The sequence below is a fragment of the Schistocerca nitens genome, chromosome 7 (assembly GCF_023898315.1).
Source record: "Schistocerca nitens isolate TAMUIC-IGC-003100 chromosome 7, iqSchNite1.1, whole genome shotgun sequence".
NCBI classification, from domain to species: Eukaryota; Metazoa; Arthropoda; class Insecta; order Orthoptera; family Acrididae; genus Schistocerca; species Schistocerca nitens.
Genome location: NC_064620.1, coordinates 305,614,046 through 305,624,045, shown reverse-complemented (window position 1 = coordinate 305,624,045; position 10,000 = coordinate 305,614,046). Strand labels below are relative to the sequence as shown.

Sequence of the window (10,000 nt, the reverse complement as noted above, 5' to 3'; positions counted from 1 at the left end):
GCACTCGTAAGTTGCAATCCACCCCTATATCTTGCGTTTCATGAAGAGTTTTATCCAATATGCGACATTCCCGCTGTCCCAATCTTGCATTGGGGCAGGCGAAACTATATGGGCAAATAGAAGAACTCAGAGTAGAAAATACTAGGTTAAGTAGGGAATTAGCAGCAGTAAGTGCTCCTGATTTGCAGGCACGTTTTGAGAAACTACAGGCAGAGTTAGTAGAACTCAAAGCGGAGAACGAGAAGTTGAGATCTGAAAATCGATCCCTTCCAGTGTCCTTCGCAACTGCGGTTGCTAGTGTCCCCCAGGGAAATTTGAAAAGTAAGTTGGAACAACAGATTAGTCAAATGAAAGCGAAACAGACTAGCACCCTCTTTTTTAAGTCAGATAATAATACAGATGTTAAAACAATAAGGGAAGTGGTAACAAAGACAATAAATCCGAAACAGGACAAAGTTAAAATAAAGGCAATAAGATCGACGGCAAATACTGTAATTTTGGAGACAGAAACACAAGCAGATAAAATAAAAATAATGGAAAAGACAGCACAGCTTCAGAATATCAGATGTGAGGAACCTAGAAAATTTAGGCCACTGCTTGCTGTGTATCAAGTACCAACATCTCTAACTGATGATGAATTTCTGGAAGAATTGTATGAAATTAATCTAAGTGAGTACATTTCAAGGGAAGAATTTAGTGAGGGGGTTTCAATTAAGTTTAAAACGGGACCACGAGGAAAACGTACAGTAAATAATGTCCTTGAGGTATCACCAAAAATTCGTCAGCAGCTATTACTGAGTGATAGGGTGTATATTCAGTTTGAAGCATTAAATATTAGAGATTTTGTAGGTGTACAGATATGCTTCAACTGCTGGGGTCTTGGACACTCCACTAAACGATGTGATAAGATGCAGGTGTGTGGAAGATGTGCCAAAACAGGGCATAAGAGAATTGACTGTAAAGAGGAGACAGAAATTGGATGTATACCATGCAAGTATAGGAACAAGGTTTGTGACAAGGCAGGGGGGTCTGAATGTCAAACATATAAAATGCTTTATGAAAGACAAATTGAACGTACAGATTACGATATACTGAATAATGCTCACTAATATGAACTGTAATCTAAATCGCGAGACAGTACACCCCCAACAAGTCACGGTAGAACTCGCACGGGCATCTAATCCCAATCATACTAAACAAATGACGATAATCCAACTCAACTGTATGGGAAGTACCCATGTAGGTATCGAACTTAACAGGTTAATAGACGAAATACATGCTGATATAGCTTGCCTGCAAGAGCCACACATGCGGGGTGGCAAAGTTACCGGTTTATCGATGCAATTCACCACAATTGTGGGAACTCAAAATGCTAAAGCCGCAATAGTATTGATTAACCCTAATTTGACTGTTACAAGGATATCCCAGCTCTGTACAGAACACATTGCTACAGCAGAGATTGTACATGGGCGTGACATATGGATAATTTCATCTATATATGCCCAATATTCGTATGAAATTGATCCCTTTATTGAAAAAATGCGAGATATTTCACGTTTCTCACAAGGGAAAAGATTGCTTATATTAGCAGACATAAATGCACGGTCAACCATATGGCATGCTGATAGGACAGATGTTAGAGGACACATGGTCGAGGATGTAATAAATGAGTGTAATTTATTCCCATTAAACAGAGCGGGACAACCCCCAACCTTTCGTGGTCATGCTGGTGGCCAAAGTAATATTGATATTTCTTTGGCAAATGATATTTCCTTACCACATATAAACATGTGGGAAGTCATGGAAGGGGCCACACATAGCGATCACAATGTTATTACTATCCACACAGACAATTATAGAAACACTCAAACTACTCAGACACAACAACAATATTTAGCTTTTGGTAGGGCAGATTGGAACAAATTAAGAAATGTAATAGAAGAATCGGCATTGTACACTACCCAAGGTAGTATAGACTTTAAAACACATGTTTTGACAGATGTCCTGCAAAAAGCATAAATGAGTGCCATCCCACTGGCCAGTGCTAAGCGGAGGCATCAACAATCTTGGACAGCTGAACTGACTCGACTACGGAAAGACTCGCGGAATAAGAGAAAGTACTATCAGAGGGCTATATCAGCCCAAGAACGACAGCTTCGACTGGAACAGTACCGGAATGCTAAACTAAAGTATAAAACTGAACTGTGTAAAACCAGACAAAAGTATTGGACTGACTTTGTTAAAACGAATTTACAGAAAGATATATGGGGACAACCATTTAAACTAATGACTGATCATATTAAAACCCCGATGGTGCTGTCAACGTTAAAACGAACAGACGGAACCATGACAAGCGGCTGGAGATGCTCAGCAGAATATCTCTTAAATACGCTCCTACCAGATGACTCATACATAGAGGACGAGAGACATCATCGTGACCTACGTGACGGTATGGAATCTGCATATGTAAATCAGGATGTCACACTCCCTTTTTCGCAGGAAGAAGTAGCCCTAGCAATAGATAAACTTAAAAATAGAAAGGCGCCAGGCCCTGATGGAATATACACAGAAACATTGAAGAATGCCAGTATATTGATCACCCCGTATCTAACTGACCTTTTTAATGAAGCCCTTGTACAAGGAAAAATCCCTACAGTCTGGAAAACGGCTAATGCAGTCATTATTAAAAAGTCTGAAGATAGGGATCCTACTGACCCGAAATCTTATAGACCTATTTGTCTCCTGAACACACTGGCTAAGGTGCAGGAGAGGCTCCTGTGCGATAGACTACAGGCACATAGGCGCCTCTTTGGTCTAACTCCCCATCAATTTGGATTTAGAGAACAAAAATCGATAGATGACGCCATAAACCGCGCCCTACAAATTGTGGGGAATACGACGGAGAAATATGTGGTTGCTGTACTCATTGATATCGCTGGAGCTTTTGATAATCTTTGGTGGCCGTCACTATTTGCCAGACTAAGGGAACTTCGACTACCTACTGCTTTATATTCTAGTTTCATGGACTACTGTAGGGGAAGAATTGTAGAATGGAAAGCTGGAACACAGAAGGTGGTTAAGAGAGTAACCAAGGGATGTCCACAGGGATCAACCTGTGGTCCCATTTTTTGGGATATAGCGATTGAGCCCCTATTGGACATTTTGGATAGGGACACACTTGTAGAAGGTGTTGTCGCCTACGCAGACGATCTTTTGGTTGTTGTCTCTGCACCATCTAGATTGCAATTGGAAAATAAATGCACGTTAACATTACGGATGATCAATTACTGGTGTAATCAGAACAAATTGAAAATAGCAGGAAATAAAACAGTCTACTTATTGCTTAAGGGAATACTTCAGCGAAATCCTAGTATAAAATTCAATAACATTAATATACAAAGGAAACATGTAGCAAGATACTTAGGACTCCATCTAGATGAACGGCTCTTCTTCAAAGAACACATACAGCGCACTGTAGACAAAGCTGCTAAAATGATGCACAAACTTGCGAGATTAAACTCAGCGCAGTTTAGAGTACCATTAATGACGATGCGGATCTATCACAGGGCACTATTTGAGTCTATCGCATGTTTTGCAGCAAGTGCCTGGGCACATCGTTTAAGTTTAGTAACTTACAAAACAATAGTCAGGAGAGGGCAAAGAAGTGTATTACTCAGGATGTCAGGAGCGTTTAGCACAACACCTGTTGAGGCCCTGTATGTGGTCCTAGGAACATGCCCAATAGACCTCACTATTCGCTGTAGAGCTGCCTTATATTGGTTGAAAAATAGTGATTTCGATAGGGTCTTCCAAATAACGGGAGAAAACATACAAACCAAGTTACAGCTACACAAATGGAAGTTAGACACATGGCAAAGAGAATGGGAGACATCAGACAAAGGGCGGCGTGTATTTTCCTTTTTTCCAAATGTATCTGAGAGGTTAAAACTAAAACATGTGGAGCCAAGTCGTGGTATGGTTCACTACTTGACTGGGCATGGACCATATCCAACACATCTACACCGTATGGGAGTAAGACAAACAGAGACATGCCCATGTGGCATTCTTGGAACGCCTGAACATGTTGTGCTAAGGTGTAATCTACTTGACCATGCACGACCTGCAATAAGAGATGATGAGGTCAGTGCGGTTCTTCGGGACCCAGATACATGGAACACCTTAAATAGTCTGGCTGACTCAGTGTCAACCACACTGTTTGACATATATAAACATCAAAATCCTACTGCCAGAACAAGAATACCGACAGCGACAGAACATCAACATATTACCTGGGAAGATACTAGCTCTGACAGTGACACAGACAATAGAACAGACAGTGATTAATCTAGACAGAAAGTGTAGAAAGGCTGTGAAAAATATATTGATCAATACTACATGGATGTAGATGGGCCTAACTCACGATGATTGCGCCACACATAAAGATTATGTACTTCATTTAACATACACTGTAGGCTCCCAGGTTTGTCTCACAGAGCATCAGAGATCTCATTGGACATTCATGTGGATTCCCCTTCCTGGTTTTCACAACCTTGTCACTTGTCTTGCTACATTCCAGGATTTACTTGTATTAATTTAAGCAATTTTACACTTAAATTATCATAATTTAAATTTTTATGTAACTTATTTTTGACTTGTCTAATACAGTTTTCTAGTTTTTATGATATATTAATATTGTTTTTCTGTTTTTGTAATCTATTGCCCCAAATAAAACCCTGTACAATGATCCTCAGCTATCTCAATATTTCTGTAATTTCATTTGTGTAGGGGATAACTTTGGGATTATTTATGATTAATAGATTGCAAGATAAAATTGCATTGTTATATGTTAAAATTTATATTGTTCTATTATTTATGCAATTTGAAATTTCACTTTAAATGTTATATATAGGAATCTAGCTATGTTCAGTCTACAGGCACATACATAGCCTCCACTTTCAGGACTTGCATATGAGAGATCCAGACACCTATTTCCTTTCACTCTAAATATAATCATATTCTTCTATTAATACTACCCGTATCTAAGATTGCCTATGCAAGTTACTTTAATATTCATTATGTTACTATGTTTTGTGTGAAATTTTAATACTACTTACAATCATACATATAAAATTCAGCCCACTTCAAATTATGGGCATATGCTTAAACTGTACTTTAAAATTGCATCAGTGAGAACTTGGTTCTCTGCAGACACCTTATGAGATATAATAATTTTTTTTTCTTTGTTTTCCTTCGTGTATATTTCTTGTTTATATCTTTTTTGTTTTATTTTATATTTAAATAATTATATTAGTTTTTATCAATTTTGTATATAAACATTACTTACTGTATTAATTAGCGTACTAACACACAGAGCAACAGCCAGGGCAGAAACTTTAGAAAAAGGTCCGCCTCCACGTGGCAGGGACGGTAACGGAATGGGGACTTGCCAAGCTGACATAACTTGCAAGTAGCCATTTCGGCTAAGAGACCAAACACTGCCTGGCCTGTTACTTGTTTTAAGTAGCACACGGCCCACCTTAGTAACCCAGGTGGTGGGCTACTCTGTAGTGTTAAAATGAAAAAAAAAAAAAAAAATGTCCCAATCTGTGCGCGACCGCGTTGCTCAGTGTACGGATCCCGATGCTGAGCGATCAGCTAGCAGGCGCCCCGGCCACGTCGGTCCCCGTGGGCGTTGCACTCGCAGTCGCAAAGACTCGGGGCAATCGCTAAGTGCGCTCCTCAATATCTTACTCGGACGAGCAATGAGAGTCGGAGCCTTCAGTGTGGGGAAAGTGTTATGCAGCGCTCACCCACCGGCACGGTGTAGCGTCCCCCACCCCATACATGTGACGTTGTCACACCACCGTCTTTGACTAATAGACTGATTGTTTATAATCATATGCCGTACACCAGGGGAAGCTGCCGCAGGGCGTAGCTAGGTAGTGGAGTCGCACCGCTACTATTGTACAGAGATAGAACAGCACATGACTGGAACTACATTAAGCTTATACACGATGGTGCTTCGCAATACACGCAGAACCATCGGAATATAGATGACATATACAACCGTCCCTATACATGCTGAAAGTCTTTGCACACAATGTGAACCACACGTCAGCCAGACACTCTTATCTCGCACTACTCTCTGCCTGTAACACACGCAGACACAATATGTAAGTACCAGCATGGAACAACATCCAGTGCATCCTCTCCGCCACAGTACGCCATCCACACTATGATAACCAGATCGGGAGGTCAAACCAGAAAACAGAATATCCCACTCTTCCGGCAACCTCCATTCCTCAGATAAGCCACCAACAGCCACACATGTCCTACACAGGGGTGCACCCAACAGCACCACACTGCCGCGTCTCACAGCACATAAACAATGGCAGGAATGAAAGACACAGGTGTGCCACTCCTTTGCCACAAGCACAGAACGGGCGCGCCGCCTGCCATGAGCCACAAGTGCATCCTGACGTGACATATCTGATAGAGCCTCAGGCATCCACTTACTACCATCACTATCAACGAACCTCGCCACCCCCCCACCACACACCATCCCTTAACCCAACTTCTGCCTTAACCTAACCCAACATCTGCCTTAACCTAACCCAACATCTGCCTTAACCTAACCCAACTTCTGCCTTAACCCAACCCAACTTCTGCCTTAACCTAACCCAACTTCTGCCTTAACCTAACCCAACTTCTGCCTTAACCTAACCCAACTTCTGCCTTATCCTAACCCAACATCTGCCTTAACCTAACCCAACATCTGCCTTAACCTAACCCAACATCTGCCTTAACCTAAGCCAACATCTGCCTTAACCTAAGCCAACATCTGCCTTAACCTAAGCCAACATCTGCCTTAACCTAACCCAACATCTGCCTTAACCTAACCCAAGTTGCGCCTTAACCTAACCCACGTTGCGCCTTAACCTAACCCACGTTGCGCCTTAACCTAACCCACGTTGCGCCTTAACCTAACCCACATTGCGCCGTAACATAACCCACGTTGCGCCTTAACCTAACCCACGTTGCGCCTTAACCTAACCCACGTTGCGCCTTAACCTAACCCACGTTGCGCCTTAACCTAACCCACGTTGCGCCTTAACGTGCCCTGTAATTCTTAGTTATATGAATCTAGGAATTCGTGTAGCGTTGCCTAATTGCAACCATCTCACCATAATTCACTTCGCGCACACTCTGGTGTCCTGCGTATTGATTCATTTTACGGTGCGTACCCTCACATCTTGCGAGTGTTGCTTACTTTCCACATGGTCCCGCTATTCACTGTATTGTGTACTGCAATAGGACGTATATAGCGCCCCCCCCCTCACCTCTAGCTCGTCAGTCAGGAGTTCGCGTGTTGAATGCGCTTCGCAGCTGTGCAAAGGCATTCGCATACGTACGCTGGCGACTTTCCACGTGTTCTTTCGTGCACACGTCGCAGCGTGTATGTATGCTGATGTAGCGCGTCGTGACACACAACATCCAGGCATGCAAGACTTGTAGAAGTCGCAAATGTAGATGGATGTCTACGTTTGCTGCCCAAGTTCGCAAATGAACTGGAAATCCGTTGTTGAGCGGTTGTTCACGCTGGAGGTGAATCGTTGATAGCGACGATCGGTACAGCTATTAACCGGTTGCATCAGCGACACCCGTCATACCCACCAACGTGAGTGGGCATGTGGGTATGAAGCGATACGCGGCGGTGGCTGGGTGGGACCGTCCCCGGCCGTTGCGGGGGCAGCGCCCGGCGTGCTGGGCGCGCGCTGCGTGGGCGCACGCGCGGCAGCCGGCTGGTGGGGGCGCCCAGTGGCAGGCGCGCCGGCCGACGGACGCGGCAGGCGGCGCAGCTGCGCGCCGGCGCACTCAGCGCGCGGCGCCGTGCGGCCAAAGTGGGTCCTCGCGGGCCCGGTGCGAAGTGCGGTGGACATCTGCAGTGTGCTGGTCCGATTGAGGACTGTGTGCGTTGAGGATGCGCCGCCGCCTGGCACTCGGCGCCGCGACGCCGTCTGCTGCTCGGTCGCCCCCGCGGTTCTCGCAGGTGGTTTGTATCGCAGCTGTGCGGATGTGTTGTCGCGTGCGCTGTGCTGGGAGAGTTCGCTTTGGCACCCAAGTGGGGCTCTGCCCCTCTGTGGCGCTGGCGTTGGAGCTGCCCGGTCACTGTTTGTGGCCGCGTGTTGTCTCCCGCCGGCAACACCACGACAGCCCGCTCCCGGGCCTCTGTCGGCAGCGGCAAGCTCAGTTGGGAGCACGGGTGGTCGCACTGAAAGCGTCTACTAGCCTAACTCCGGGCGATTGCGCCTCTCTCGAACCCGACCAAGTACTTAGGACGGCGCTGCGCGCCGCCGGGACCTGAGAGGGTTTCGAGGTGTATCGTGCAGGGGAGCCCAGCCTCCTCCTGTTTGCAGAATAATTGAGCGGACGCTTGCATGATCGCGCGGGCCTCCGGGACACACTCCCGGGCGGCCGGCTGCTCAGCTCTAGTTGACGCAGCTCCCTGGTTGATCCTGCCAGTAGTCATATGCTTGTCTCAAAGATTAAGCCATGCATGTCTCAGTACAAGCCGCATTAAGGTGAAACCGCGAATGGCTCATTAAATCAGTTATGGTTCCTTAGATCGTACCCACGTTACTTGGATAACTGTGGTAATTCTAGAGCTAATACATGCAAACAGAGTCCCGACCAGAGATGGAAGGGACGCTTTTATTAGATCAAAACCAATCGGTCGGCTCGTCCGGTCCGTTTGCCTTGGTGACTCTGAATAACTTTGGGCTGATCGCACGGTCCTCGTACCGGCGACGCATCTTTCAAATGTCTGCCTTATCAACTGTCGATGGTAGGTTCTGCGCCTACCATGGTTGTAACGGGTAACGGGGAATCAGGGTTCGATTCCGGAGAGGGAGCCTGAGAAACGGCTACCATATCCAAGGAAGGCAGCAGGCGCGCAAATTACCCACTCCCGGCACGGGGAGGTAGTGACGAAAAATAACGATACGGGACTCATCCGAGGCCCCGTAATCGGAATGAGTACACTTTAAATCCTTTAACGAGTATCTATTGGAGGGCAAGTCTGGTGCCAGCAGCCGCGGTAATTCCAGCTCCAATAGCGTATATTAAAGTTGTTGCGGTTAAAAAGCTCGTAGTTGGATTTGTGTCCCACGCTGTTGGTTCACCGCCCGTCGGTGTTTAACTGGCATGTATGGTGGGACGTCCTGCCGGTGGGGCGAGCCGAAGGCGTGCGACCGCCTCGTGCGTGCTCGTGCGTCCCGAGGCGGACCCCGTTGAAATCCTACCAGGGTGCTCTTTATTGAGTGTCTCGGTGGGCCGTCACGTTTACTTTGAACAAATTAGAGTGCTTAAAGCAGGCAAGCCCGCCTGAATACTGTGTGCATTGAATAATGGAATAGGACCTCGGTTCTATTTTGTTGGTTTTCGGAACCCGAGGTAATGATTAATAGGGACAGGCGGGGGCATTCGTATTGCGACGTTAGAGGTGAAATTCTTGGATCGTCGCAAGACGAACAGAAGCGAAAGCATTTGCCAAGTATATTTTCATTAATCAAGAACGAAAGTTAGAGGTTCGAAGGCGATCAGATACTGCCCTAGTTCTAACCATAAACGATGCCAGCCAGCGATCCGCCGCAGTTCCTCCGATGACTCGGCGGGCAGCCTCCGGGAAACCAAAGCTTTTGGGTTCCGGGGGAAGTATGGTTGCAAAGCTGAAACTTAAAGGAATTGATGGAAGGGCACCACCAGGAGTGGAGCCTGCGGCTTAATTTGACTCAACACGGGAAACCTCACCAGGCCCGGACACCGGAAGGATTGACAGATTGATAGCTCTTTCTTGATTCGGTGGGTGGTGGTGCATGGCCGTTCTTAGTTGGTGGAGCGATTTGTCTGGTTAATTCCGATAACGAACGAGACTCTAGCCTGCTAACTAGTCGCGTGACATCCTTCGTGCTGTCAGCGATTACTTTTCTTCTTAGAGGGA

At 45.8% G+C, this 10,000-nt stretch overlaps 1 non-coding gene across 1 annotated transcript in view; it reads left to right on the top strand.

Annotated features, from left to right (window-relative positions):
• The first annotated feature begins 8,503 nt into the window (after nucleotides 1–8,503).
• Nucleotides 8,504–10,000, top strand: part of LOC126197363 (small subunit ribosomal RNA) — a 1,909-nt gene continuing 412 nt past the window's right edge. Inside the window, exon 1 of the ribosomal RNA XR_007539731.1 lies at nucleotides 8,504–10,000. This exon is cut by the window's right edge and continues 412 nt beyond it. This is a non-coding gene — a ribosomal RNA (small subunit ribosomal RNA).